The sequence below is a fragment of the Brienomyrus brachyistius genome, chromosome 2 (assembly GCF_023856365.1).
Source record: "Brienomyrus brachyistius isolate T26 chromosome 2, BBRACH_0.4, whole genome shotgun sequence".
Classification (NCBI taxonomy): domain Eukaryota; kingdom Metazoa; phylum Chordata; class Actinopteri; order Osteoglossiformes; family Mormyridae; genus Brienomyrus; species Brienomyrus brachyistius.
This window is the reverse complement of record NC_064534.1, coordinates 38,536,488-38,564,456: the sequence shown is the minus strand read 5'-3', so window position 1 is coordinate 38,564,456 and position 27,969 is coordinate 38,536,488. Positions and strand designations below refer to the sequence as shown.

The window sequence follows — 27,969 nt, the reverse complement described above, 5'->3', positions numbered from 1 at the left end:
GTTATCAACTCCGCTAACAGCCACAAAATCTCCGCCGCACGAAGCCCACTGGTAGCTGCTGAATCACATGCTTCCCCAAAACGTCGCGCTGTCAGAACACTGGGAGCTACACACACCAACAAGTCCATAATGCAGGCTGCAGCCAGAACAATTTTCTACATTCAAACATCGACGGCCTCTTCTCTCTAAAAATTCACCAGACCGCTTCTACCACCAGCAAAGAAGTTTCCATCCCTAATTCCTCTGTGATTCCCACTAACCTAAACATTAAGCTGGCATTGAAGGGTGTGAATTACCCCGGCCAACCTGTTCTTTTAAATACAGCTTTTAGCAAGTTTTGAAAGGAGAAGAGCAGAACTTGCTATGCCAATAATATCGAGTCTTCTGTGGCGAAGTGGTTTTTGCATAGAAAACAAAGCGGTCAGTTGAAGAGGAATAATATCAGTACTTTGTTTAAAACTGTGTGTAAAAAGCTGTCTCTTTATCATTAACAATAAGTTGAAAATGTGAATGGGGAGTGACAGTCTTCAAGTTTGTGAGAAGATCGCGCCCTGGTGGAATAAAGGCACGAACAGCTTACAGCACCTAGAATTACCAGGAAGTATTTAGAGTAAAACGGTTTCTAAAAGCTGCCTTTATGAATGAGAGAAAAAAAATATATATATAAAATAGTAAAATGGAAGGGGAGTGATAGATTTAAATTAATCGTGAAGTGGAGCGCCCCCTGTATAAAGTAAAAGTGAGAAAAGCTTACAACACCTGGTATTCCCATGTGGTCTCCCATCCAAGTACTAACCAGACCCTACCCTGCTTAGCTTCCGAGATCAGACGAGATCGAGCGTGTTCAGGGTGGTATGGCCGTAAGCGAGAGATGCTACCAAAAACAGCCCTTTTGCATTACACGCCTCTATACATGCCAGTTGGTCCCATTGGATCCTACTAATGTTCTTTTTTTTTTTTTTATCTGACTCACACTGCAGCCCCACCATCCAATCGGCAGCGCCGGACCCACACCAAACATTCACCAAACTACTCAGCCGGCAGCCTACCACAATTATTCCATTCTTTCCGCATCCGCACACTTCCTTCTTTTTAACTCCTTTTCACTACCGCACAGGTTAATCGCCGCACGTCCCCCGCCGGCAAACATTACTCCTTTGCCTACTGCATGCAGGCTTCTCTTAACGACCCTCTGTTATCAACTCCGCTAACAGCCACAAAATCTCCGCCGCACGAAGCCCACTGGTAGCTGCTGAATCACATGCTTCCCCAAAACGTCGCGCTGTCAGAACACTGGAAGCTACACACACCAACAAGTCTATACTGCAGGCTGTAGCCAGAACAATTTTCTACATTCAAACATCGACGGCCTCTTCTCTCTAAAAATTCACCAGACCGCTTCTACCACCAGCAAAGAAGTTTCCATCCCTAATTCCTCTGTGACTCCCACTAACCTAAACATTAAGCTGGCATTGAAGGGTGTGAATTACCCCGGCCAATCTGTTCTTTTAAATACAGCTTTTAGCAAGTTTTGAAAGGAGAAGAGCAGAACTTGCTATGCCAATAATATCGAGTCTTCTGTGGCGAAGTGGTTTTTGCATAGAAAACAAAGCGGTCAGTTGAAGAGGAATAATATCAGTACTTTGTTTAAAACTGTGTGTAAAAAGCTGTCTCTTTATCATTAACAATAAGTTGTAAAACGTGAATGGGGAGTGACAGTCTTCAAGTTTGTGAGAAGATCGCGCCCTGGTGGAATAAAGGCACGAACAGCTTACAGCACCTTGAATTACCAGGAAGTATTTAGAGTAAAACGGTTTCTAAAAGCTGCCTTTATGAATGAGAGAAAAAAAATATATATATATATATATAAAATAGTAAAATGGAAGGGGAGTGATAGATTTAAATTAATCGTGAAGTGGAGCGCCCCCTGTATAAAGTAAAAGTGAGAAAAGCTTACAGCACCTGGTATTCCCAGGAGGTCTCCCATCCAAGTACTAACCAGACCCTACCCTGCTTGGCTTCCGAGATCGGATGAGATCGGGCGTGTTCAGGGTGGTATGGCCATAAGCGAGAGACGCTACCAAAAACAGCCCTTTTGCATTACACGCGTCTATACATGCCAGTTAGTCCCATTGGATCCTACTCCTGGTTTTTTTTTTTTTTTTATCTGACTCACACTGCAGCACCACCATCCAATCGGCAGCGCCGGACCCACACCAAACATTCACCAAACTACTCAGCCGGCAGCCTACCACAATTATTCCATTCTTTCCGCATCCGCACACTTCCTTCTTTTTAACTCCTTTTCACTACCGCACAGGTTAATCGCCGCACGTCCCCCGCCGGCAAACATTACTCCTTTGCCTACTGCATGCAGGCTTCTCTTAACGACCCTCTGTTATCAACTCCGCTAACAGCCACAAAATCTCCGCCGCATGAAGCCCACTGGTAGCTGCTGAATCACATGCTTCCCCAAAACGTCGCGCTGTCAGAACACTGGGAGCTACACACACCAACAAGTCCATACTGCAGGCTGCAGCCAGAACTATTTTCTACATTCAAACATCGACGGCCTCTTCTCTCTAAAAATTCACCAGACCGCTTCTACCACCAGCAAAGAAGTTTCCATCCCTAATTCCTCTGTGATTCCCACTAACCTAAACATTAAGCTGGCATTGAAGGGTGTGAATTACCCCGGCCAACCTGTTCTTTTAAATACAGCTTTTAGCAAGTTTTGAAAGGAGAAGAGCAGAACTTGCTATGCCAATAATATCGAGTCTTCTGTGGCGAAGTGGTTTTTGCATAGAAAACAAAGCGGTCAGTTGAAGAGGAATAATATCAGTACTTTGTTTAAAACTGTGTGTAAAAAGCTGTCTCTTTATCATTAACAATAAGTTGTAAAACGTGAATGGGGAGTGACAGTCTTCAAGTTTGTGAGAAGATCGCGCCCTGGTGGAATAAAGGCACGAACAGCTTACAGCACCTAGAATTACCAGGAAGTATTTAGAGTAAAACGGTTTCTAAAAGCTGCCTTTATGAATGAGAGAAAAAAAAAAAATATATATATAAAATAGTAAAATGGAAGGGGAGTGATAGATTTAAATTAATCGTGAAGTGGAGCGCCCCCTGTATAAAGTAAAAGTGAGAAAAGCTTACAGCACCTGGTATTCCCAGGAGGTCTCCCATCCAAGTACTAACCAGACCCTACCCTGCTTGGCTTCCGAGATCAGACAAGATCGGGCGTGTTCAGGGTGGTATGGTCGTAAGCGAGAGATGCTACCAAAAACAGCCCTTTTGCATTACACGCGTCTATACATGCCAGTTAGTCCCATTGGATCCTACTCCAGTTTTTTTTTTTTTTTTATCTGACTCACACTGCAGCCCCACCATCCAATCGGCAGCGCCGGACCCACACCAAACATTCACCAAACTACTCAGCCGGCAGCCTACCACAATTATTCCATTCTTTCCGCATCCGCACACTTCCTTCTTTTTAATTCCTTTTCACTACCGCACAGGTTAATCGCCGCACGTCCCCCGCCGGCAAACATTACTCCTTTGCCTACTGCATGCAGGCTTCTCTTAACGACTCTCTGTTATCAACTCCGCTAACAGCCACAAAATCTCCGCCGCACGAAGCCCACTGGTAGCTGCTGAATCACATGCTTCCCCAAAACGTCGCGCTGTCAGAACACTGGGAGCTACACACACCAACAAGTCCATACTGCAGGCTGCAGCCAGAACAATTTTCTACATTCAAACATCGACGGCCTCTTCTCTCTAAAAATTCACCAGACCGCTTCTACCACCAGCAAAGAAGTTTCCATCCCTAATTCCTCTGTGATTCCCACTAACCTAAACATTAAGCTGGCATTGAAGGGTGTGAATTACCCCGGCCAATCTGTTCTTTTAAATACAGCTTTTAGCAAGTTTTGAAAGGAGAAGAGCAGAACTTGCTATGCCAATAATATCGAGTCTTCTGTGGCGAAGTGGTTTTTGCATAGAAAACAAAGCGGTCAGTTGAAGAGGAATAATATCAGTACTTTGTTTAAAACTGTGTGTAAAAAGCTGTCTCTTTATCATTAACAATAAGTTGTAAAACGTGAATGGGGAGTGACAGTCTTCAAGTTTGTGAGAAGATCGCGCCCTGGTGGAATAAAGGCACGAACAGCTTACAGCACCTAGAATTACCAGGAAGTATTTAGAGTAAAACGGTTTCTAAAAGCTGCCTTTATGAATGAGAGAAAAAAAAAAATATATATATATAAAATAGTAAAATGGAAGGGGAGTGATAGATTTAAATTAATCGTGAAGTGGAGCGCCCCCTGTATAAAGTAAAAGTGAGAAAGGCTTACAGCACCTGGTATTCCCAGGAGGTCTCCCATCCAAGTACTAACCAGACCCTACCCTGTTTGGCTTCCGAGATCAGACGAGATCGGGCATGTTCAGGGTGGTATGGCCGTAAGCGAGAGATGCTACCAAAAACAGCCCTTTTGCATTACACGCGTCTATACATGCCAGTTAGTCCCATTGGATCCTACTCCAGTTTTTTTTAATTTTTTTATCTGACTCACACTGCAGCCCCACCATCCAATCGGCAGTGCCGGACCCACACCAAACATTCACCAAACTACTCAGCCGGCAGCCTACCACAATTATTCCATTCTTTCCGCATCCGCACACTTCCTTCTTTTTAACTCCTTTTCACTACCGCACAGGTTAATCGCCGCACGTCCCCCGCCGGCAAACATTTCTCCTTTGCCTACTGCATGCAGGCTTCTCTTAACGACCCTCTGTTATCAACTCCGCTAACAGCCACAAAATCTCCGCCGCACGAAGCCCACTGGTAGCTGCTGAATCACATGCTTCCCCAAAACGTCGCGCTGTCAGAACACTGGGAGCTACACACACCAACAAGTCCATACTGCAGGCTGCAGCCAGAACAATTTTCTACATTCAAACATCGACGGCCTCTTCTCTCTAAAAATTCACCAGACCGCTTCTACCACCAGCAAAGAAGTTTCCATCCCTAATTCCTCTGTGATTCCCACTAACCTAAACATTAAGCTGGCATTGAAGGGTGTGAATTACCCCGGCCAATCTGTTCTTTTAAATACAGCTTTTAGCAAGTTTTGAAAGGAGAAGAGCAGAACTTGCTATGCCAATAATATCGAGTCTTCTGTGGCGAAGTGGTTTTTGCATAGAAAACAAAGCGGTCAGTTGAAGAGGAATAATATCAGTACTTTGTTTAAAACTGTGTGTAAAAAGCTGTCTCTTTATCATTAACAATAAGTTGTAAAACGTGAATGGGGAGTGACAGTCTTCAAGTTTGTGAGAAGATCGCGCCCTGGTGGAATAAAGGCACGAACAGCTTACAGCACCTAGAATTACCAGGAAGTATTTAGAGTAAAACGGTTTCTAAAAGCTGCCTTTATGAATGAGAGAAAAAAAAATATATATATATAAAATAGTAAAATGGAAGGGGAGTGATAGATTTAAATTAATCGTGAAGTGGAGCGCCCCCTGTATAAAGTAAAAGTGAGAGAAGCTTACAGCACCTGGTATTCCCAGGTGGTCTCCCATCCAAGTACTAACCAGACCCTACCCTGCTTAGCTTCCGAGATCAGACGAGATCGGGCGTGTTCAGGGTGGTATGGCCGTAAGCGAGAGATGCTACCAAAAACAGCCCTTTTGCATTACACGCATCTATACATGCCAGTTAGTCCCATTGGATCCTACTCCTGTTTTTTTTTTTTTTTATCTGACTCACACTGCAGCCCCACCATCCAATCGGCAGCGCCGGACCCACACCAAACATTCACCAAACTACTCAGCCGGCAGCCTACCACAATTATTCCATTCTTTCCGCATCCGCACACTTCCTTCTTTTTAACTCCTTTTCACTACCGCACAGGTTAATCGCCGCACGTCCCCCGCCGGCAAACATTACTCCTTTGCCTACTGCATGCAGGCTTCTCTTAACGACCCTCTGTTATCAACTCCGCTAACAGCCACAAAATCTCCGCCGCACGAAGCCCACTGGTAGCTGCTGAATCACATGCTTCCCCAAAACGTCGCGCTGTCAGAACACTGGGAGCTACACACACCAACAAGTCCATACTGCAGGCTGCAGCCAGAACAATTTTCTACATTCAAACATCGACGGCCTCTTCTCTCTAAAAATTCACCAGACCGCTTCTACCACCAGCAAAGAAGTTTCCATCCCTAATTCCTCTGTGATTCCCACTAACCTAAACATTAAGCTGGCATTGAAGGGTGTGAATTACCCCGGCCAATCTGTTCTTTTAAATACAGCTTTTAGCAAGTTTTGAAAGGAGAAGAGCAGAACTTGCTATGCCAATAATATCGAGTCTTCTGTGGCGAAGTGCTTTTTGCATAGAAAACAAAGCGGTCAGTTGAAGAGGAATAATATCAGTGCTTTGTTTAAAACTGTGTGTAAAAAGCTGTCTCTTTATCATTAACAATAAGTTGTAAAACGTGAATGGGGAGTGACAGTCTTCAAGTTTGTGAGAAGATCGCGCCCTGGTGGAATAAAGGCACGAACAGCTTACAGCACCTAGAATTACCAGGAAGTATTTAGAGTAAAACGGTTTCTAAAAGCTGCCTTTAGGAATGAGAGAAAAAAAAATATATATATATAAAATAGTAAAATGGAAGGGGAGTGATAGATTTAAATTAATCGTGAAGTGGAGCGCCCCCTGTATAAAGTAAAAGTGAGAAAGGCTTACAGCACCTGGTATTCCCAGGAGGTCTCCCATCCAAGTACTAACCAGACCCTACCCTGCTTGGCTTCCGAGATCAGACGAGATCGGGCGTGTTCAGGGTGGTATGGCCGTAAGCGAGGGATGCTACCAAAAACAGCCCTTTTGCATTACACGCGTCTATACATGCCAGTTAGTCCCATTGGATCCTACTGCTGGTTTTTTTTTTTTTTTTTATCTGACTCACACTGCAGCCCCACCATCCAATCGGCAGCGCCGGACCCACACCAAACATTCACCAAACTACTCAGCCGGCAGCCTACCACAATTATTCCATTCTTTCCGCATCCGCACACTTCCTTCTCTTTAACTCCTTTTCACTACCGCACAGGTTAATCGCCGCACGTCCCCCGCCGGCAAACATTACTCCTTTGCCTACTGCATGCAGGCTTCTCTTAACGACCCTCTGTTATCAACTCCGCTAACAGCCACAAAATCTCCGCTGCACGAAGCCCACTGGTAGCTGCTGAATCACATGCTTCCCCAAAACGTCGCGCTGTCAGAACACTGGGAGCTACACACACCAACAAGTCCATACTGCAAGCAGCAGCCAGAACAATTTTCTACATTCAAACATCGACGGCCTCTTCTCTCTAAAAATTCACCAGACCGCTTCTACCACCAGCAAAGAAGTTTCCATCCCTAATTCCTCTGTGATTCCCACTAACCTAAACATTAAGCTGGCATTGAAGGGTGTGAATTACCCTGGCCAATCTGTTCTTTTAAATACAGCTTTTAGCAAGTTTTGAAAGGAGAAGAGCAGAACTTGCTATGCCAATAATATCGAGTCTTCTGTGGCGAAGTGGTTTTTGCATAGAAAACAAAGCGGTCAGTTGAAGAGGAATAATATCAGTACTTTGTTTAAAACTGTGTGTAAAAAGCTGTCTCTTTATCATCAACAATAAGTTGTAAAACGTGAATGGGGAGTGACAATCTTCAAGTTTGTGAGAAGATCGCGCCCTGGTGGAATAAAGGCACGAACAGCTTACAGCACCTAGAATTACCAGGAAGTATTTAGAGTAAAACGGTTTCTAAAAGCTGCCTTTATGAATGAGAGAAAAAAATATATATATATATAAAATAGTAAAATGGAAGGGGAGTGATAGATTTAAATTAATCGTGAAGTGGAGCGCCCCCTGTATAAAGTAAAAGTGAGAAAAGCTTACAGCACCTGGTATTCACAGGTGGTCTCCCATCCAAGTACTAACCAGACCCTACGCTGCTTAGCTTCCAAGATCAGACGAGATCGGGCGTGTTCAGGGTGGTATGGCCGTAAGCGAGAGATGCTACCAAAAACAGCCCTTTTGCATTACACGCGTCTATACATGCCAGTTAGTCCCATTGGATCCTACTGCTGGTTTTTTTTTTTTTTTTTATCTGACTCACACTGCAGCCCCACCATCCAATCGGCAGCGCCGGACCCACACCAAACATTCACCAAACTACTCAGCCGGCAGCCTACCACAATTATTCCATTCTTTCCGCATCCGCACACTTCCTTCTCTTTAACTCCTTTTCACTACCGCACAGGTTAATCGCCGCACGTCCCCCGCCGGCAAACATTACTCCTTTGCCTACTGCATGTAGGCTTCTCTTAACGACCCTCTGTTATCAACTCCGCTAACAGCCACAAAATCTCCGCCGCACGAAGCCCACTGGTAGCTGCTGAATCACATGCTTCCCCAAAACGTCGCGCTGTCAGAACACTGGGAGCTACACACACCAACAAGTCCATACTGCAGGCTGCAGCCAGAACAATTTTCTACATTCAAACATCGACGGCCTCTTCTCTCTAAAAATTCACCAGACCGCTTCTACCACCAGCAAAGAAGTTTCCATCCCTAATTCCTCTGTGATTCCCACTAACCTAAACATTAAGCTGGCATTGAAGGGTGTGAATTACCCCGGCCAATCTGTTCTTTTAAATACAGCTTTCAGCAAGTTTTGACAGGAGAAGAGCAGAACTTGCTATGCCAATAATATCGAGTCTTCTGTGGCGAAGTGGTTTTTGCATAGAAAACAAAGCGGTCAGTTGAAGAGGAATAATATCAGTACTTTGTTTAAAACTCTGTGTAAAAAGCTGTCTCTTTATCATTAACAATAAGTTGTAAAACGTGAATGGGGAGTGACAGTCTTCAAGTTTGTGAGAAGATCGCGCCCTGGTGGAATAAAGGCACGAACAGCTTACAGCACCTAGAATTACCAGGAAGTATTTAGAGTAAAACGGTTTCTAAAAGCTGCCTTTATGAATGAGAGAAAAAAAAAAATATATATATAAAATAGTAAAATGGAAGGGGAGTGATAGATTTAAATTAATCGTGAAGTGGAGCGCCCCCTGTATAATGGAAAAGTGAGAAAGGCTTACAGCACCTGGTATTCCCAGGTGGTCTCCCATCCAAGTACTAACCAGACCCTACCCTGCTTAGCTTCCAAGATCAGACGAGATCGGGCGTGTTCAGGGTGGTATGGCCGTAAGCGAGAGATGCTACCAAAAACAGCCCTTTTGCATTACACGCGTCTATACATGCCAGTTAGTCCCATTGGATCCTACTCCTGTTTTTTTTTTTTTTTATCTGACTCACACTGCAGCCCCACCATCCAATCGGCAGCGCCGGACCCACACCAAACATTCACCAAACTACTCAGCCGGCAGCCTACCACAATTATTCCATTCTTTCCGCATCCGCACACTTCCTTCTTTTTAACTCCTTTTCACTACCGCACAGGTTAATCGCCGCACGTCCCCCGCCGGCAAACATTACTCCTTTGCCTACTGCATTCAGGCTTCTCTTAACGACCCTCTGTTATCAACTCCGCTAACAGCCACAAAATCTCCGCCGCACGAAGCCCACTGGTAGCTGCTGAATCACATGCTTCCCCAAAACGTCGCGCTGTCAGAACACTGGGAGCTACACACACCAACAAGTCCATAATGCAGGCTGCAGCCAGAACAATTTTCTACATTCAAACATCGACGGCCTCTTCTCTCTAAAAATTCACCAGACCGCTTCTACCACCAGCAAAGAAGTTTCCATCCCTAATTCCTCTGTGATTCCCACTAACCTAAACATTAAGCTGGCATTGAAGGGTGTGAATTACCCCGGCCAACCTGTTCTTTTAAATACAGCTTTTAGCAAGTTTTGAAAGGAGAAGAGCAGAACTTGCTATGCCAATAATATCGAGTCTTCTGTGGCGAAGTGGTTTTTGCATAGAAAACAAAGCGGTCAGTTGAAGAGGAATAATATCAGTACTTTGTTTAAAACTGTGTGTAAAAAGCTGTCTCTTTATCATTAACAATAAGTTGAAAATGTGAATGGGGAGTGACAGTCTTCAAGTTTGTGAGAAGATCGCGCCCTGGTGGAATAAAGGCACGAACAGCTTACAGCACCTAGAATTACCAGGAAGTATTTAGAGTAAAACGGTTTCTAAAAGCTGCCTTTATGAATGAGAGAAAAAAAATATATATATAAAATAGTAAAATGGAAGGGGAGTGATAGATTTAAATTAATCGTGAAGTGGAGCGCCCCCTGTATAAAGTAAAAGTGAGAAAAGCTTACAGCACCTGGTATTCCCAGGTGGTCTCCCATCCAAGTACTAACCAGACCCTACCCTGCTTAGCTTCCGAGATCAGACGAGATCGGGCGTGTTCAGGGTGGTATGGCCGTAAGCGAGAGATGCTACCAAAAACAGCCCTTTTGCATTACACGCCTCTATACATGCCAGTTGGTCCCATTGGATCCTACTAATGTTCTTTTTTTTTTTTTTATCTGACTCACACTGCAGCCCCACCATCCAATCGGCAGCGCCGGACCCACACCAAACATTCACCAAACTACTCAGCCGGCAGCCTACCACAATTATTCCATTCTTTCCGCATCCGCACACTTCCTTCTTTTTAACTCCTTTTCACTACCGCACAGGTTAATCGCCGCACGTCCCCCGCCGGCAAACATTACTCCTTTGCCTACTGCATGCAGGCTTCTCTTAACGACCCTCTGTTATCAACTCCGCTAACAGCCACAAAATCTCCGCCGCACGAAGCCCACTGGTAGCTGCTGAATCACATGCTTCCCCAAAACGTCGCGCTGTCAGAACACTGGAAGCTACACACACCAACAAGTCTATACTGCAGGCTGTAGCCAGAACAATTTTCTACATTCAAACATCGACGGCCTCTTCTCTCTAAAAATTCACCAGACCGCTTCTACCACCAGCAAAGAAGTTTCCATCCCTAATTCCTCTGTGACTCCCACTAACCTAAACATTAAGCTGGCATTGAAGGGTGTGAATTACCCCGGCCAATCTGTACTTTTAAATACAGCTTTTAGCAAGTTTTGAAAGGAGAAGAGCAGAACTTGCTATGCCAATAATATCGAGTCTTCTGTGGCGAAGTGGTTTTTGCATAGAAAACAAAGCGGTCAGTTGAAGAGGAATAATATCAGTACTTTGTTTAAAACTGTGTGTAAAAAGCTGTCTCTTTATCATTAACAATAAGTTGTAAAACGTGAATGGGGAGTGACAGTCTTCAAGTTTGTGAGAAGATCGCGCCCTGGTGGAATAAAGGCACGAACAGCTTACAGCACCTTGAATTACCAGGAAGTATTTAGAGTAAAACGGTTTCTAAAAGCTGCCTTTATGAATGAGAGAAAAAAAAAAAAAATATATATATATATAAAATAGTAAAATGGAAGGGGAGTGATAGATTTAAATTAATCGTGAAGTGGAGCGCCCCCTGTATAAAGTAAAAGTGAGAAAAGCTTACAGCACCTGGTATTCCCAGGAGGTCTCCCATCCAAGTACTAACCAGACCCTACCCTGCTTGGCTTCCGAGATCGGATGAGATCGGGCGTGTTCAGGGTGGTATGGCCATAAGCGAGAGACGCTACCAAAAACAGCCCTTTTGCATTACACGCGTCTATACATGCCAGTTAGTCCCATTGGATCCTACTCCTGGTTTTTTTTTTTTTTTTATCTGACTCACACTGCAGCACCACCATCCAATCGGCAGCGCCGGACCCACACCAAACATTCACCAAACTACTCAGCCGGCAGCCTACCACAATTATTCCATTCTTTCCGCATCCGCACACTTCCTTCTTTTTAACTCCTTTTCACTACCGCACAGGTTAATCGCCGCACGTCCCCCGCCGGCAAACATTACTCCTTTGCCTACTGCATGCAGGCTTCTCTTAACGACCCTCTGTTATCAACTCCGCTAACAGCCACAAAATCTCCGCCGCATGAAGCCCACTGGTAGCTGCTGAATCACATGCTTCCCCAAAACGTCGCGCTGTCAGAACACTGGGAGCTACACACACCAACAAGTCCATACTGCAGGCTGCAGCCAGAACTATTTTCTACATTCAAACATCGACGGCCTCTTCTCTCTAAAAATTCACCAGACCGCTTCTACCACCAGCAAAGAAGTTTCCATCCCTAATTCCTCTGTGATTCCCACTAACCTAAACATTAAGCTGGCATTGAAGGGTGTGAATTACCCCGGCCAATCTGTTCTTTTAAATACAGCTTTTAGCAAGTTTTGAAAGGAGAAGAGCAGAACTTGCTATGCCAATAATATCGAGTCTTCTGTGGCGAAGTGGTTTTTGCATAGAAAACAAAGCGGTCAGTTGAAGAGGAATAATATCAGTACTTTGTTTAAAACTGTGTGTAAAAAGCTGTCTCTTTATCATTAACAATAAGTTGTAAAACGTGAATGGGGAGTGACAGTCTTCAAGTTTGTGAGAAGATCGCGCCCTGGTGGAATAAAGGCACGAACAGCTTACAGCACCTAGAATTACCAGGAAGTATTTAGAGTAAAACGGTTTCTAAAAGCTGCCTTTATGAATGAGAGAAAAAAAAAAAATATATATATAAAATAGTAAAATGGAAGGGGAGTGATAGATTTAAATTAATCGTGAAGTGGAGCGCCCCCTGTATAAAGTAAAAGTGAGAAAAGCTTACAGCACCTGGTATTCCCAGGAGGTCTCCCATCCAAGTACTAACCAGACCCTACCCTGCTTGGCTTCCGAGATCAGACAAGATCGGGCGTGTTCAGGGTGGTATGGTCGTAAGCGAGAGATGCTACCAAAAACAGCCCTTTTGCATTACACGCGTCTATACATGCCAGTTAGTCCCATTGGATCCTACTCCAGTTTTTTTTTTTTTTTTATCTGACTCACACTGCAGCCCCACCATCCAATCGGCAGCGCCGGACCCACACCAAACATTCACCAAACTACTCAGCCGGCAGCCTACCACAATTATTCCATTCTTTCCGCATCCGCACACTTCCTTCTTTTTAATTCCTTTTCACTACCGCACAGGTTAATCGCCGCACGTCCCCCGCCGGCAAACATTACTCCTTTGCCTACTGCATGCAGGCTTCTCTTAACGACTCTCTGTTATCAACTCCGCTAACAGCCACAAAATCTCCGCCGCACGAAGCCCACTGGTAGCTGCTGAATCACATGCTTCCCCAAAACGTCGCGCTGTCAGAACACTGGGAGCTACACACACCAACAAGTCCATACTGCAGGCTGCAGCCAGAACAATTTTCTACATTCAAACATCGACGGCCTCTTCTCTCTAAAAATTCACCAGACCGCTTCTACCACCAGCAAAGAAGTTTCCATCCCTAATTCCTCTGTGATTCCCACTAACCTAAACATTAAGCTGGCATTGAAGGGTGTGAATTACCCCGGCCAATCTGTTCTTTTAAATACAGCTTTTAGCAAGTTTTGAAAGGAGAAGAGCAGAACTTGCTATGCCAATAATAGCGAGTCTTCTGTGGCGAAGTGGTTTTTGCATAGAAAACAAAGCGGTCAGTTGAAGAGGAATAATATCAGTACTTTGTTTAAAACTGTGTGTAAAAAGCTGTCTCTTTATCATTAACAATAAGTTGTAAAACGTGAATGGGGAGTGACAGTCTTCAAGTTTGTGAGAAGATCGCGCCCTGGTGGAATAAAGGCACGAACAGCTTACAGCACCTAGAATTACCAGGAAGTATTTAGAGTAAAACGGTTTCTAAAAGCTGCCTTTATGAATGAGAGAAAAAAAAAAAAATATATATATAAAATAGTAAAATGGAAGGGGAGTGATAGATTTAAATTAATCGTGAAGTGGAGCGCCCCCTGTATAAAGTAAAAGTGAGAAAGGCTTACAGCACCTGGTATTCCCAGGAGGTCTCCCATCCAAGTACTAACCAGACCCTACCCTGTTTGGCTTCCGAGATCAGACGAGATCGGGCATGTTCAGGGTGGTATGGCCGTAAGCGAGAGATGCTACCAAAAACAGCCCTTTTGCATTACACGCGTCTATACATGCCAGTTAGTCCCATTGGATCCTACTCCAGTTTTTTTTAATTTTTTTATCTGACTCACACTGCAGCCCCACCATCCAATCGGCAGCGCCGGACCCACACCAAACATTCACCAAACTACTCAGCCGGCAGCCTACCACAATTATTCCATTCTTTCCGCATCCGCACACTTCCTTCTTTTTAACTCCTTTTCACTACCGCACAGGTTAATCGCCGCACGTCCCCCGCCGGCAAACATTACTCCTTTGCCTACTGCATGCAGGCTTCTCTTAACGACCCTCTGTTATCAACTCCGCTAACAGCCACAAAATCTCCGCCGCACGAAGCCCACTGGTAGCTGCTGAATCACATGCTTCCCCAAAACGTCGCGCTGTCAGAACACTGGGAGCTACACACACCAACAAGTCCATACTGCAGGCTGCAGCCAGAACAATTTTCTACATTCAAACATCGACGGCCTCTTCTCTCTAAAAATTCACCAGACCGCTTCTACCACCAGCAAAGAAGTTTCCATCCCTAATTCCTCTGTGATTCCCACTAACCTAAACATTAAGCTGGCATTGAAGGGTGTGAATTACCCCGGCCAATCTGTTCTTTTAAATACAGCTTTTAGCAAGTTTTGAAAGGAGAAGAGCAGAACTTGCTATGCCAATAATATCGAGTCTTCTGTGGCGAAGTGGTTTTTGCATAGAAAACAAAGCGGTCAGTTGAAGAGGAATAATATCAGTACTTTGTTTAAAACTGTGTGTAAAAAGCTGTCTCTTTATCATTAACAATAAGTTGTAAAACGTGAATGGGGAGTGACAGTCTTCAAGTTTGTGAGAAGATCGCGCCCTGGTGGAATAAAGGCACGAACAGCTTACAGCACCTAGAATTACCAGGAAGTATTTAGAGTAAAACGGTTTCTAAAAGCTGCCTTTATGAATGAGAGAAAAAAAAATATATATATATAAAATAGTAAAATGGAAGGGGAGTGATAGATTTAAATTAATCGTGAAGTGGAGCGCCCCCTGTATAAAGTAAAAGTGAGAGAAGCTTACAGCACCTGGTATTCCCAGGTGGTCTCCCATCCAAGTACTAACCAGACCCTACCCTGCTTAGCTTCCGAGATCAGACGAGATCGGGCGTGTTCAGGGTGGTATGGCCGTAAGCGAGGGATGCTACCAAAAACAGCCCTTTTGCATTACACGCGTCTATACATGCCAGTTAGTCCCATTGGATCCTACTCCTGGTTTTTTTTTTTTTTTTTATCTGACTCACACTGCAGCCCCACCATCCAATCGGCAGCGCCGGACCCACACCAAACATTCACCAAACTACTCAGCCGGCAGCCTACCACAATTATTCCATTCTTTCCGCATCCGCACACTTCCTTCTCTTTAACTCCTTTTCACTACCGCACAGGTTAATCGCCGCACGTCCCCCGCCGGCAAACATTACTCCTTTGCCTACTGCATGCAGGCTTCTCTTAACGACCCTCTGTTATCAACTCCGCTAACAGCCACAAAATCTCCGCTGCACGAAGCCCACTGGTAGCTGCTGAATCACATGCTTCCCCAAAACGTCGCGCTGTCAGAACACTGGGAGCTACACACACCAACAAGTCCATACTGCAAGCAGCAGCCAGAACAATTTTCTACATTCAAACATCGACGGCCTCTTCTCTCTAAAAATTCACCAGACCGCTTCTACCACCAGCAAAGAAGTTTCCATCCCTAATTCCTCTGTGATTCCCACTAACCTAAACATTAAGCTGGCATTGAAGGGTGTGAATTACCCTGGCCAATCTGTTCTTTTAAATACAGCTTTTAGCAAGTTTTGAAAGGAGAAGAGCAGAACTTGCTATGCCAATAATATCGAGTCTTCTGTGGCGAAGTGGTTTTTGCATAGAAAACAAAGCGGTCAGTTGAAGAGGAATAATATCAGTACTTTGTTTAAAACTGTGTGTAAAAAGCTGTCTCTTTATCATCAACAATAAGTTGTAAAACGTGAATGGGGAGTGACAGTCTTCAAGTTTGTGAGAAGATCGCGCCCTGGTGGAATAAAGGCACGAACAGCTTACAGCACCTAGAATTACCAGGAAGTATTTAGAGTAAAACGGTTTCTAAAAGCTGCCTTTATGAATGAGAGAAAAAAAAAATATATATATAAAATAGTAAAATGGAAGGGGAGTGATAGATTTAAATTAATCGTGAAGTGGAGCGCCCCCTGTATAAAGTAAAAGTGAGAAAAGCTTACAGCACCTGGTATTCCCAGGTGGTCTCCCATCCAAGTACTAACCAGACCCTACCCTGCTTAGCTTCCGAGATCAGACGAGATCAGGCGTGTTCAGGGTGGTATGGCCGTAAGCGAGAGATGCTACCGAAAACAGCCCTTTTGCATTACACGCCTCTATACATGCCAGTTGGTCCCATTGGATACTACTAATGTTCTTTTTTTTTTTTTTTATCTGACTCACACTGCAGCCCCACCATCCAATCGGCAGCGCCGGACCCACACCAAACATTCACCAAACTACTCAGCCGGCAGCCTACCACAATTATTCCATTCTTTCCGCATCCGCACACTTCCTTCTTTTTAACTCCTTTTCACTACCGCACAGGTTAATCGCCGCACGTCCCCCGCCGGCAAACATTACTCCTTTGCCTACTGCATGCAGGCTTCTCTTAACGACCCTCTGTTATCAACTCCGCTAACAGCCACAAAATCTCCGCCGCACGAAGCCCACTGGTAGCTGCTGAATCACATGCTTCCCCAAAACGTCGCGCTGTCAGAACACTGGGAGCTACACACACCAACAAGTCCATACTGCAAGCAGCAGCCAGAACAATTTTCTACATTCAAACATCGACGGCCTCTTCTCTCTAAAAATTCACCAGACCGCTTCTACCACCAGCAAAGAAGTTTCCATCCCTAATTCCTCTGTGATTCCCACTAACCTAAACATTAAGCTGGCATTGAAGGGTGTGAATTACCCCGGCCAATCTGTTCTTTTAAATACAGCTTTTAGCAAGTTTTGAAAGGAGAAGAGCAGAACTTGCTATGCCAATAATATCGAGTCTTCTGTGGCGAAGTGGTTTTTGCATAGAAAACAAAGCGGTCAGTTGAAGAGGAATAATATCAGTACTTTGTTTAAAACTGTGTGTAAAAAGCTGTCTCTTTATCATCAACAATAAGTTGTAAAACGTGAATGGGGAGTGACAGTCTTCAAGTTTGTGAGAAGATCGCGCCCTGGTGGAATAAAGGCACGAACAGCTTACAGCACCTAGAATTACCAGGAAGTATTTAGAGTAAAACGGTTTCTAAAAGCTGCCTTTATGAATGAGAGAAAAAAAATATATATATATAAAATAGTAAAATGGAAGGGGAGTGATAGATTTAAATTAATCGTGAAGTGGAGCGCCCCCTGTATAAAGTAAAAGTGAGAAAAGCTTACAGCACCTGGTATTCCCAGGCGGTCTCCCATCCAAGTACTAACCAGACCCTACCCTGCTTAGCTTCCGAGATCAGACGAGATCAGGCATGTTCAGGGTGGTATGGCCGTAAGCGAGAGATGATACCGAAAACAGCCCTTTTGCATTACACGCCTCTATACATGCCAGTTGGTCCCATTGGATACTACTAATGTTCTTTTTTTTTTTTTTATCTGACTCACACTGCAGCACCACCATCCAATCGGCAGCGCCGGACCCACACCAAACATTCACCAAACTACTCAGCCGGCAGCCTACCACAATTATTCCATTCTTTCCGCATCCGCACACTTCCTTCTTTTTAACTCCTTTTCACTACCGCACAGGTTAATCGCCGCACGTCCCCCGACGGCAAACATTACTCCTTTGCCTACCTCATGCAGGCTTCTCTTAACGACCCTCTGTTATCAACTCCGCTAACAGCCACAAAATCTCCGCCGCACGAAGCCCACTGGTAGCTGCTGAATCACATGCTTCCCCAAAACGTCGCGCTGTCAGAACACTGGGAGCTACACACACCAACAAGTCCATACTGCAGGCTGCAGCCAGACCTATTTTCTACATTCAAACATCGACGGCCTCTTCTCTCTAAAAATTCACCAGACCGCTTCTACCACCAGCAAAGAAGTTTCCATCCCTAATTCCTCTGTGATTCCCACTAACCTAAACATTAAGCTGGCATTGAAGGGTGTGAATTACCCCGGCCAATCTGTTCTTTTAAATACAGCTTTTAGCAAGTTTTGAAAGGAGAAGAGCAGAACTTGCTATGCCAATAATATCGAGTCTTCTGTGGCGAAGTGGTTTTTGCATAGAAAACAAAGCGGTCAGTTGAAGAGGAATAATATCAGTACTTTGTTTAAAACTGTGTGTAAAAAGCTGTCTCTTTATCATTAACAATAAGTTGTAAAACGTGAATGGGGAGTGACAGTCTTCAAGTTTGTGAGAAGATCGCGCCCTGGTGGAATAAAGGCACGGACAGCTTACAGCACCTAGAATTACCAGGAAGTATTTAGAGTAAAACGGTGTGTAAAAGCTGCCTTTATGAATGAGAGAAAAAAATATATATATATAAAATAGTAAAATGGAAGGGGAGTGATAGATTTAAATAAATCGTGAAGTGGAGCGCCCCCTGTATAAAGTAAAAGTGAGAAAAGCTTACAGCACCTGGTATTCCCAGGTGGTCTCCCATCCAAGTACTAACCAGAACCTACCCTCCTTAGCTTCCGAGATCAGACGAGATCGGGCGTGTTCAGGGTGGTATGGCCGTAAGCGAAAGATGCTACCAAAAACAGCCCTTTTGCATTACACGCGTCTATACATGCCAGTTAGTCCCATTGGATCCTACTCCTGTTTTTTTTTTTTTTTTTATCTGACTCACACTGCAGCACCACCATCCAATCGGCAGCGCCGGACCCACACCAAACATTCACCAAACTACTCAGCCGGCAGCCTACCACAATTATTCCATTCTTTCCGCATCCGCACACTTCCTTATTTTTAACTCCTTTTCACTACCGCACAGGTTAATCGCCGCACGTCCCCCGCCGGCAAACATTACTCCTTTGCCTACTGCATGCAGGCTTCTCTTAATGACCCTCTGTTATCAACTCCGCTAACAGCCACAAAATCTCCGCCGCACGAAGCCCACTGGTAGCTGCTGAATCACATGCTTCCCCAAAACGTCGCGCTGTCAGAACACTGGGAGCTACACACACCAACAAGTCCATACTGCAGGCTGCAGCCAGAACAATTTTCTACATTCAAACATCGACGGCCTCTTCTCTCTAAAAATTCACCAGACCGCTTCTACCACCAGCAAAGAAGTTTCCATCCCTAATTCCTCTGTGATTCCCACTAACCTAAACATTAAGCTGGCATTGAAGGGTGTGAATTACCCCGGCCAATCTGTTCTTTTAAATACAGCTTTTAGCAAGTTTTGAAAGGAGAAGAGCAGAACTTGCTATGCCAATAATATCGAGTCTTCTGTGGCGAAGTGGTTTTTGCATAGAAAACAAAGCGGTCAGTTGAAGAGGAATAATATCAGTACTTTGTTTAAAACTGTGTGTAAAAAGCTGTCTCTTTATCATTAACAATAAGTTGTAAAACGTGAATGGGGAGTGACAGTCTTCAAGTTTGTGAGAAGATCGCGCCCTGGTGGAATAAAGACACGGACAGCTTACAGCACCTAGAATTACCAGGAAGTATTTAGAGTAAAACGGTGTGTAAAAGCTGCCTTTATGGATGAGAGAAAAAAAAAAATATATATAAAATAGTAAAATGGAAGGGGAGTGATAGATTTAAATAAATCGTGAAGTGGAGCGCCCCCTATATAAAGTAAAAGTGAGAAAAGCTTACAGCACCTGGTATTCCCAGGTGGTCTCCCATCCAAGTACTAACCAGAACCTACCCTCCTTAGCTTCCGAGATCAGACGAGATCGGGCGTGTTCAGGGTGGTATGGCCGTAAGCAAAAGATGCTACCAAAAAAAGCCCTTTTGCATTACACGCGTCTATACATGCAAGTTAGTCCCATTGGATCCTACTACTGCTTTTTTTTTTTTTTTTATCTGACTCACACTGCAGCACCACCATCCAATCGGCAGCGCCGGACCCACACCAAACATTCACCAAACTACTCAGCCGGCAGCCTACCACAATTATTCCATTCTTTCCGCATCCGCACACTTCCTTCTTTTTAACTCCTTTTCACTACCGCACAGGTTAATCGCCGCACGTCCCCCGCCGGCAAACATTACTCCTTTGCCTACTGCATGCAGGCTTCTCTTAATGACCCTCTGTTATCAACTCCGCTAACAGCCACAAAATCTCCGCCGCACGAAGCCCACTGGTAGCTGCTGAATCACATGCTTCCCCAAAACGTCGCGCTGTCAGAACACTGGGAGCTAAACACACCAACAAGTCCATACTGCAGGCTGCAGCCAGAACAATTTTCTACATTCAAACATCGACGGCCTCTTCTCTCTAAAAATTCACCAGACCGCTTCTACCACCAGCAAAGAAGTTTCCATCCCTAATTCCTCTGTTATTCCCACTAACCTAAACATTAAGCTGGCATTGAAGGGTGTGAATTACCCCGGCCAATCTGTTCTTTTAAATACAGCTTTTAGCAAGTTTTGAAAGGAGAAGAGCAGAACTTGCTATGCCAATAATATCGAGTCTTCTGTGGCGAAGTGGTTTTTGCATAGAAAACAAAGCGGTCAGTTGAAGAGGAATAATATCAGTACTTTGTTTAAAACTGTGTGTAAAAAGCTGTCTCTTTATCATTAACAATAAGTTGTAAAACGTGAATGGGGAGTGACAGTCTTCAAGTTTGTGAGAAGATCGCGCCCTGGTGGAATAAAGGCACGAACAGCTTACAGCACCTAGAATTACCAGGAAGTATTTAGAGTAAAACGGTGTGTAAAAGCTGCCTTTATGAATGAGAGAAAAATATATATATATATAAAATAGTAAAATGGAAGGGGAGTGATAGATTTAAATTAATCGTGAAGTGGAGCGCCCCCTGTATAAAGTAAAAGTGAGAAAAGCTTACAGCACCTGGTATTCCCAGGAGGTCTCCCATCCAAGTACTAACCAGACCCTACCCTGCTTGGCTTCCGAGATCGGATGAGATCGGGTGTGTTCAGGGTGGTATGGCCATAAGCGATAGACGCGACCAAAAACAGCCCTTTTGCATTACACGCGTCTATACATGCCAGTTAGTCCCATTGGATCCTACTCCTGTTTTTTTTTTTTTTTTATCTGACTCACACTGCAGCACCACCATCCAATCGGCAGCGCCGGACCCACACCAAACATTCACCAAACTACTCAGCCGGCAGCCTACCACAATTATTCCATTCTTTCCGCATCCGCACACTTCCTCCTTTTTAACTCCTTTTCACTACCGCACAGGTTAATCGCCGCACGTCCCCCGCCGGCAAACATTACTCCTTTGCCTACTGCATGCAGGCTTCTCTTAACGACCCTCTGTTATCAACTCCGCTAACAGCCACAAAATCTCCGCCGCACGAAGCCCACTGGTAGCTGCTGAATCACATGCTTCCCCAAAACGTCGCGCTGTCAGAACACTGGGAGCTACACACACCAACAAGTCCATACTGCAGGCTGCAGCCAGAACAATTTTCTACATTCAAAAATCGACGGCCTCTTCTCTCTAAAAATTCACCAGACCGCTTCTACCACCAGCAAAGAAGTTTCCATCCCTAATTCCTCTGTGATTCCCACTAACCTAAACATTAAGCTGGCATTGAAGGGTGTGAATTACCCCGGCCAATCTGTTCTTTTAAATACAGCTTTTAGCAAGTTTTGAAAGGAGAAGAGCAGAACTTGCTATGCCAATAATATCGAGTCTTCTGTGGCGAAGTGGTTTTTGCATAGAAAACAAAGCGGTCAGTTGAAGAGGAATAATATCAGTACTTTGTTTAAAACTGTGTGTAAAAAGCTGTCTCTTTATCATCAACAATAAGTTGTAAAACGTGAATGGGGAGTGACAGTCTTCAAGTTTGTGAGAAGATCGCGCCCTGGTGGAATAAAGGCACGAACAGCTTACAGCACCTAGAATTACCAGGAAGTATTTAGAGTAAAACGGTTTCTAAAAGCTGCCTTTATGAATGAGAGAAAAAAAATATATATATATAAAATAGTAAAATGGAAGGGGAGTGATAGATTTAAATTAATCGTGAAGTGGAGCGCCCCCTGTATAAAGTAAAAGTGAGAAAAGCTTACAGCACCTGGTATTCCCAGGTGGTCTCCCATCCAAGTACTAACCAGACCCTACCCTGCTTAGCTTCCGAGATCAGACGAGATCAGGCGTGTTCAGGGTGGTATGGCCGTAAGCGAAAGATGCTACCGAAAACAGCCCTTTTGCATTACACGCCTCTATACATGCCAGTTGGTCCCATTGGATACTACTAATGTTCTTTTTTTTTTTTTTATCTGACTCACACTGCAGCCCCACCATCCAATCGGCAGCGCCGGACCCACACCAAACATTCACCAAACTACTCAGCCGGCAGCCTACCACAATTATTCCATTCTTTCCGCATCCGCACACTTCCTTCTTTTTAACTCCTTTTCACTACCGCACAGGTTAATCGCCGCACGTCCCCCGCCGGCAAACATTACTCCTTTGCCTACTGCATGCAGGCTTCTCTTAACGACCCTCTGTTATCAACTCCGCTAACAGCCACAAAATCTCCGCCGCACGAAGCCCACTGGTAGCTGCTGAATCACATGCTTCCCCAAAACGTCGCGCTGTCAGAACACTGGGAGCTACACACACCAACAAGTCCATACTGCAGGCTGCAGCCAGAACAATTTTCTACATTCAAACATCGACGGCCTCTTCTCTCTAAAAATTCACCAGACCGCTTCTACCACCAGCAAAGAAGTTTCCATCCCTAATTCCTCTGTGATTCCCACTAACCTAAACATTAAGCTGGCATTGAAGGGTGTGAATTACCCCGGCCAATCTGTTCTTTTAAATACAGCTTTTAGCAAGTTTTGAAAGGAGAAGAGCAGAACTTGCTATGCCAATAATATCGAGTCTTCTGTGGCGAAGTGGTTTTTGCATAGAAAACAAAGCGGTCAGTTGAAGAGGAATAATATCAGTACTTTGTTTAAAACTGTGTGTAAAAAGCTGTCTCTTTATCATTAACAATAAGTTGTAAAACGTGAATGGGGAGTGACAGTCTTCAAGTTTGTGAGAAGATCGCGCCCTGGTGGAATAAAGGCACGAACAGCTTACAGCACGTAGAATTACCAGGAAGTATTTAGAGTAAAACGGTGTGTAAAAGCTGCCTTTATGAATGAGAGAAAAAAAATATATATATATAAAATAGTAAAATGGAAGGGGAGTGATAGATTTAAATTAATCGTGAAGTGGAGCGCCCCCTGTATAAAGTAAAAGTGAGAAAAGCTTACAGCACCTGGTATTCCCAGGTGGTCTCCCATCCAAGTACTAACCAGAACCTACCCTGCTTAGCTTCCGAGATCAGACGATATCGGGCGTGTTCAGGGTGGTATGGCCATAAGCGAGAGACGCGACCAAAAACAGCCCTTTTGCATTACACGCGTCTATACATGCCAGTTAGTCCCATTGGATCCTACTCCTGGTTTTTTTTTTTTTTTTTATCTGACTCACACTGCAGCACCACCATCCAATCGGCAGCGCCGGACCCACACCAAATATTCACCAAACTACTCAGCCGGCAGCCTACCACAATTATTCCATTCTTTCCGCATCCGCACACTTCCTTCTTTTTAACTCCTTTTCACTACCGCACAGGTTAATCGCCGCACGTCCCCCGACGGCAAACATTACTCCTTTGCCTACCTCATGCAGGCTTCTCTTAACGACCCTCTGTTATCAACTCCGCTAACAGCCACAAAATCTCCGCCGCACGAAGCCCACTGGTAGCTGCTGAATCACATGCTTCCCCAAAACGTCGCGCTGTCAGAACACTGGGAGCTACACACACCAACAAGTCCATACTGCAGGCTGCAGCCAGAACAATTTTCTACATTCAAACATCGACGGCCTCTTCTCTCTAAAAATTCACCAGACCGCTTCTACCACCAGCAAAGAAGTTTCCATCCCTAATTCCTCTGTGATTCCCACTAACCTAAACATTAAGCTGGCATTGAAGGGTGTGAATTACCCCGGCCAATCTGTTCTTTTAAATACAGCTTTTAGCAAGTTTTGAAAGGAGAAGAGCAGAACTTGCTATGCCAATAATATCGAGTCTTCTGTGGCGAAGTGCTTTTTGCATAGAAAACAAAGCGGTCAGTTGAAGAGGAATAATATCAGTACTTTGTTTAAAACTGTGTGTAAAAAGCTGTCTCTTTATCATTAACAATAAGTTGTAAAACGTGAATGGGGAGTGACAGTCTTCAAGTTTGTGAGAAGATCGCGCCCTGGTGGAATAAAGGCACGAACAGCTTACAGCACCTAGAATTACCAGGAAGTATTTAGAGTAAAACGGTGTGTAAAAGCTGCCTTTATGAATGAGAGAAAAAAAAATATATATATAAAATAGTAAAATGGAAGGGGAGTGATAGATTTAAATTAATCGTGAAGTGGAGCGCCCCCTGTATAAAGTAAAAGTGAGAAAGGCTTACAGCACCTGGTATTCCCAGGAGGTCTCCCATCCAAGTACTAATCAGACCCTACCCTGCTTGGCTTCCGAGATCAGACGAGATCGGGCGTGTTCAGGGTGGTATGGCCGTAAGCGAGGGATGCTACCAAAAACAGCCCTTTTGCATTACACGCGTCTATACATGCCAGTTAGTCCCATTGGATCCTACTCCTGGTTTTTTTTTTTTTTTTATATCTGACTCACACTGCAGCCCCACCATCCAATCGGCAGCGCCGGACCCACACCAAACATTCACCAAACTACTCAGCCGGCAGCCTACCACAATTATTCCATTCTTTCCGCATTCGCACACTTCCTTCTCTTTAACTCCTTTTCACTACCGCACAGGTTAATCGCCGCACGTCCCCCGCCGGCAAACATTACTCCTTTGCCTACTGCATGCAGGCTTCTCTTAACGACCCTCTGTTATCAACTCCGCTAACAGCCACAAAATCTCCGCCGCACGAAGCCCACTGGTAGCTGCTGAATCACATGCTTCCCCAAAACGTCGCGCTGTCAGAACACTGGGAGCTACACACACCAACAAGTCCATACTGCAAGCAGCAGCCAGAACAATTTTCTACATTCAAACATCGACGGCCTCTTCTCTCTAAAAATTCAGCAGACCGCTTCTACCACCAGCAAAGAAGTTTCCATCCCTAATTCCTCTGTGATTCCCACTAACCTAAACATTAAGCTGGCATTGAAGGGTGTGAATTACCCTGGCCAATCTGTTCTTTTAAATACAGCTTTTAGCAAGTTTTGAAAGGAGAAGAGCAGAACTTGCTATGCCAATAATATCGAGTCTTCTGTGGCGAAGTGGTTTTTGCATAGAAAACAAAGCGGTCAGTTGAAGAGGAATAATATCAGTACTTTGTTTAAAACTGTGTGTAAAAAGCTGTCTCTTTATCATCAACAATAAGTTGTAAAACGTGAATGGGGAGTGACAGTCTTCAAGTTTGTGAGAAGATCGCGCCCTGGTGGAATAAAGGCACGAACAGCTTACAGCACCTAGAATTACCAGGAAGTATTTAGAGTAAAACGGTTTCTAAAAGCTGCCTTTATGAATGAGAGAAAAAAAATATATATATATAAAATAGTAAAATGGAAGGGGAGTGATAGATTTAAATTAATCGTGAAGTGGAGCGCCCCCTGTATAAAGTAAAAGTGAGAAAAGCTTACAGCACCTGGTATTCCCAGGCGGTCTCCCATCCAAGTACTAACCAGACCCTACCCTGCTTAGCTTCCGAGATCAGACGAGATCAGGCGTGTTCAGGGTGGTATGGCCGTAAGCGAGAGATGCTACCGAAAACAGCCCTTTTGCATTACACGCCTCTATACATGCCAGTTGGTCCCATTGGATACTACTAATGTTCTTTTTTTTTTTTTATCTGACTCACACTGCAGCCCCACCATCCAATCGGCAGCGCCGGACCCACACCAAACATTCACCAAACTACTCAGCCGGCAGCCTACCACAATTATTCCATTCTTTCCGCATCCGCACACTTCCTTCTTTTTAACTCCTTTTCACTACCGCACAGGTTAATCGCCGCACGTCCCCCGCCGGCAAACATTACTCCTTTGCCTACTGCATGCAGGCTTCTCTTAACGACCCTCTGTTATCAACTCCGCTAACAGCCACAAAATCTCCGCCGCACGAAGCCCACTGGTAGCTGCTGAATCACATGCTTCCCCAAAACGTCGCGCTGTCAGAACACTGGGAGCTACACACACCAACAAGTCCATACTGCAGGCTGCAGCCAGAACAATTTTCTACATTCAAACATCGACGGCCTCTTCTCTCTAAAAATTCACCAGACCGCTTCTACCAGCAGCAAAGAAGTTTCCATCCCTAATTCCTCTGTGATTCCCACTAACCTAAACATTAAGCTGGCATTGAAGGGTGTGAATTACCCCGGCCAATCTGTTCTTTTAAATACAGCTTTTAGCAAGTTTTGAAAGGAGAAGAGCAGAACTTGCTATGCCAATAATATCGAGTCTTCTGTGGCGAAGTGGTTTTTGCATAGAAAACAAAGCGGTCAGTTGAAGAGGAATAATATCAGTACTTTGTTTAAAACTGTGTGTAAAAAGCTGTCTCTTTATCATCAACAATAAGTTGTAAAACGTGAATGGGGAGTGACAGTCTTCAAGTTTGTGAGAAGATCGCGCCCTGGTGGAATAAAGGCATGAACAGCTTACAGCACCTAGAATTACCAGGAAGTATTTAGAGTAAAACGGTTTCTAAAAGCTGCCTTTATGAATGAGAGAAAAAAAATATATATATATAAAATAGTAAAATGGAAGGGGAGTGATAGATTTAAATTAATCGTGAAGTGGAGCGCCCCCTGTATAAAGTAAAAGTGAGAAAAGTTTACAGCACCTGTTATTCCCAGGCGGTCTCCCATCCAAGTACTAACCAGACCTTACCCTGCTTAGCTTCCGAGATCAGACGAGATCAGGCGTGTTCAGGGTGGTATGGCCGTAAGCGAGAGATGCTACCGAAAACAGCCCTTTTGCATTACACGCCTCTATACATGCCAGTTGGTCCCATTGGATACTACTAATGTTCTTTTTTTTTTTTTTTATCTGACTCACACTGCAGCCCCACCATCCAATCGGCAGCGCCGGACCCACACCAAACATTCACCAAACTACTCAGCCGGCAGCCTACCACAATTATTCCATTCTTTCCGCATCCGCACACTTCCTTCTTTTTAACTCCTTTTCACTACCGCACAGGTTAATCGCCGCACGTCCCCCGACGGCAAACATTACTCCTTTGCCTACCTCATGCAGGCTTCTCTTAACGACCCTCTGTTATCAACTCCGCTAACAGCCACAAAATCTCCGCCGCACGAAGCCCACTGGTAGCTGCTGAATCACATGCTTCCCCAAAACGTCGCGCTGTCAGAACACTGGGAGCTACACACACCAACAAGTCCATACTGCAGGCTGCAGCCAGACCTATTTTCTACATTCAAACATCGACGGCCTCTTCTCTCTAAAAATTCACCAGACCGCTTCTACCACCAGCAAAGAAGTTTCCATCCCTAATTCCTCTGTGATTCCCACTAACCTAAACATTAAGCTGGCATTGAAGGGTGTGAATTACCCCGGCCAATCTGTTCTTTTAAATACAGCTTTTAGCAAGTTTTGAAAGGAGAAGAGCAGAACTTGCTATGCCAATAATATCGAGTCTTCTGTGGCGAAGTGGTTTTTGCATAGAAAACAAAGC

At 44.5% G+C, this 27,969-nt stretch overlaps 23 non-coding genes across 23 annotated transcripts; all 23 read right to left on the bottom strand.

Annotated features, from left to right (window-relative positions):
• Positions 1–747: 747 nt before the first annotated feature.
• On the bottom strand, positions 748–866 carry LOC125734123 (5S ribosomal RNA). The gene has a single exon (XR_007393448.1). It is a non-coding gene; the product is annotated as a 5S ribosomal RNA (ribosomal RNA).
• Positions 867–1,950: 1,084 nt separating this feature from the next.
• LOC125732608 (5S ribosomal RNA) lies at positions 1,951–2,069 on the bottom strand. Its single transcript, XR_007391983.1, has one exon. It is a non-coding gene; the product is annotated as a 5S ribosomal RNA (ribosomal RNA).
• A 1,080-nt stretch (positions 2,070–3,149) lies between these two features.
• On the bottom strand, positions 3,150–3,268 carry LOC125736141 (5S ribosomal RNA). Its single transcript, XR_007395424.1, has one exon. It is a non-coding gene; the product is annotated as a 5S ribosomal RNA (ribosomal RNA).
• A 1,080-nt stretch (positions 3,269–4,348) lies between these two features.
• LOC125734207 (5S ribosomal RNA) lies at positions 4,349–4,467 on the bottom strand. The gene has a single exon (XR_007393530.1). It is a non-coding gene; the product is annotated as a 5S ribosomal RNA (ribosomal RNA).
• Positions 4,468–5,546: 1,079 nt separating this feature from the next.
• On the bottom strand, positions 5,547–5,665 carry LOC125736478 (5S ribosomal RNA). The gene has a single exon (XR_007395756.1). It is a non-coding gene; the product is annotated as a 5S ribosomal RNA (ribosomal RNA).
• A 1,077-nt stretch (positions 5,666–6,742) lies between these two features.
• Positions 6,743–6,861, bottom strand: LOC125732393 (5S ribosomal RNA). Its single transcript, XR_007391774.1, has one exon. It is a non-coding gene; the product is annotated as a 5S ribosomal RNA (ribosomal RNA).
• Positions 6,862–7,941: 1,080 nt separating this feature from the next.
• Positions 7,942–8,060, bottom strand: LOC125736432 (5S ribosomal RNA). Its single transcript, XR_007395710.1, has one exon. It is a non-coding gene; the product is annotated as a 5S ribosomal RNA (ribosomal RNA).
• Positions 8,061–9,140: 1,080 nt separating this feature from the next.
• Positions 9,141–9,259, bottom strand: LOC125733364 (5S ribosomal RNA). Its single transcript, XR_007392709.1, has one exon. It is a non-coding gene; the product is annotated as a 5S ribosomal RNA (ribosomal RNA).
• Positions 9,260–10,332: 1,073 nt separating this feature from the next.
• On the bottom strand, positions 10,333–10,451 carry LOC125736467 (5S ribosomal RNA). The gene has a single exon (XR_007395745.1). It is a non-coding gene; the product is annotated as a 5S ribosomal RNA (ribosomal RNA).
• Positions 10,452–11,537: 1,086 nt separating this feature from the next.
• On the bottom strand, positions 11,538–11,656 carry LOC125732607 (5S ribosomal RNA). Its single transcript, XR_007391982.1, has one exon. It is a non-coding gene; the product is annotated as a 5S ribosomal RNA (ribosomal RNA).
• A 1,080-nt stretch (positions 11,657–12,736) lies between these two features.
• LOC125736140 (5S ribosomal RNA) lies at positions 12,737–12,855 on the bottom strand. Its single transcript, XR_007395423.1, has one exon. It is a non-coding gene; the product is annotated as a 5S ribosomal RNA (ribosomal RNA).
• Positions 12,856–13,935: 1,080 nt separating this feature from the next.
• On the bottom strand, positions 13,936–14,054 carry LOC125734206 (5S ribosomal RNA). The gene has a single exon (XR_007393529.1). It is a non-coding gene; the product is annotated as a 5S ribosomal RNA (ribosomal RNA).
• A 1,079-nt stretch (positions 14,055–15,133) lies between these two features.
• LOC125736455 (5S ribosomal RNA) lies at positions 15,134–15,252 on the bottom strand. The gene has a single exon (XR_007395733.1). It is a non-coding gene; the product is annotated as a 5S ribosomal RNA (ribosomal RNA).
• Positions 15,253–16,331: 1,079 nt separating this feature from the next.
• Positions 16,332–16,450, bottom strand: LOC125733199 (5S ribosomal RNA). Its single transcript, XR_007392553.1, has one exon. It is a non-coding gene; the product is annotated as a 5S ribosomal RNA (ribosomal RNA).
• A 1,079-nt stretch (positions 16,451–17,529) lies between these two features.
• Positions 17,530–17,648, bottom strand: LOC125734101 (5S ribosomal RNA). Its single transcript, XR_007393426.1, has one exon. It is a non-coding gene; the product is annotated as a 5S ribosomal RNA (ribosomal RNA).
• A 1,077-nt stretch (positions 17,649–18,725) lies between these two features.
• LOC125735906 (5S ribosomal RNA) lies at positions 18,726–18,844 on the bottom strand. Its single transcript, XR_007395192.1, has one exon. It is a non-coding gene; the product is annotated as a 5S ribosomal RNA (ribosomal RNA).
• Positions 18,845–19,921: 1,077 nt separating this feature from the next.
• Positions 19,922–20,040, bottom strand: LOC125735905 (5S ribosomal RNA). The gene has a single exon (XR_007395191.1). It is a non-coding gene; the product is annotated as a 5S ribosomal RNA (ribosomal RNA).
• Positions 20,041–21,117: 1,077 nt separating this feature from the next.
• On the bottom strand, positions 21,118–21,236 carry LOC125734995 (5S ribosomal RNA). Its single transcript, XR_007394296.1, has one exon. It is a non-coding gene; the product is annotated as a 5S ribosomal RNA (ribosomal RNA).
• Positions 21,237–22,313: 1,077 nt separating this feature from the next.
• LOC125733198 (5S ribosomal RNA) lies at positions 22,314–22,432 on the bottom strand. The gene has a single exon (XR_007392552.1). It is a non-coding gene; the product is annotated as a 5S ribosomal RNA (ribosomal RNA).
• Positions 22,433–23,510: 1,078 nt separating this feature from the next.
• On the bottom strand, positions 23,511–23,629 carry LOC125736920 (5S ribosomal RNA). The gene has a single exon (XR_007396187.1). It is a non-coding gene; the product is annotated as a 5S ribosomal RNA (ribosomal RNA).
• A 1,078-nt stretch (positions 23,630–24,707) lies between these two features.
• Positions 24,708–24,826, bottom strand: LOC125733071 (5S ribosomal RNA). The gene has a single exon (XR_007392429.1). It is a non-coding gene; the product is annotated as a 5S ribosomal RNA (ribosomal RNA).
• Positions 24,827–25,906: 1,080 nt separating this feature from the next.
• Positions 25,907–26,025, bottom strand: LOC125733330 (5S ribosomal RNA). Its single transcript, XR_007392677.1, has one exon. It is a non-coding gene; the product is annotated as a 5S ribosomal RNA (ribosomal RNA).
• Positions 26,026–27,102: 1,077 nt separating this feature from the next.
• On the bottom strand, positions 27,103–27,221 carry LOC125737275 (5S ribosomal RNA). Its single transcript, XR_007396541.1, has one exon. It is a non-coding gene; the product is annotated as a 5S ribosomal RNA (ribosomal RNA).
• Positions 27,222–27,969: the final 748 nt, after the last annotated feature.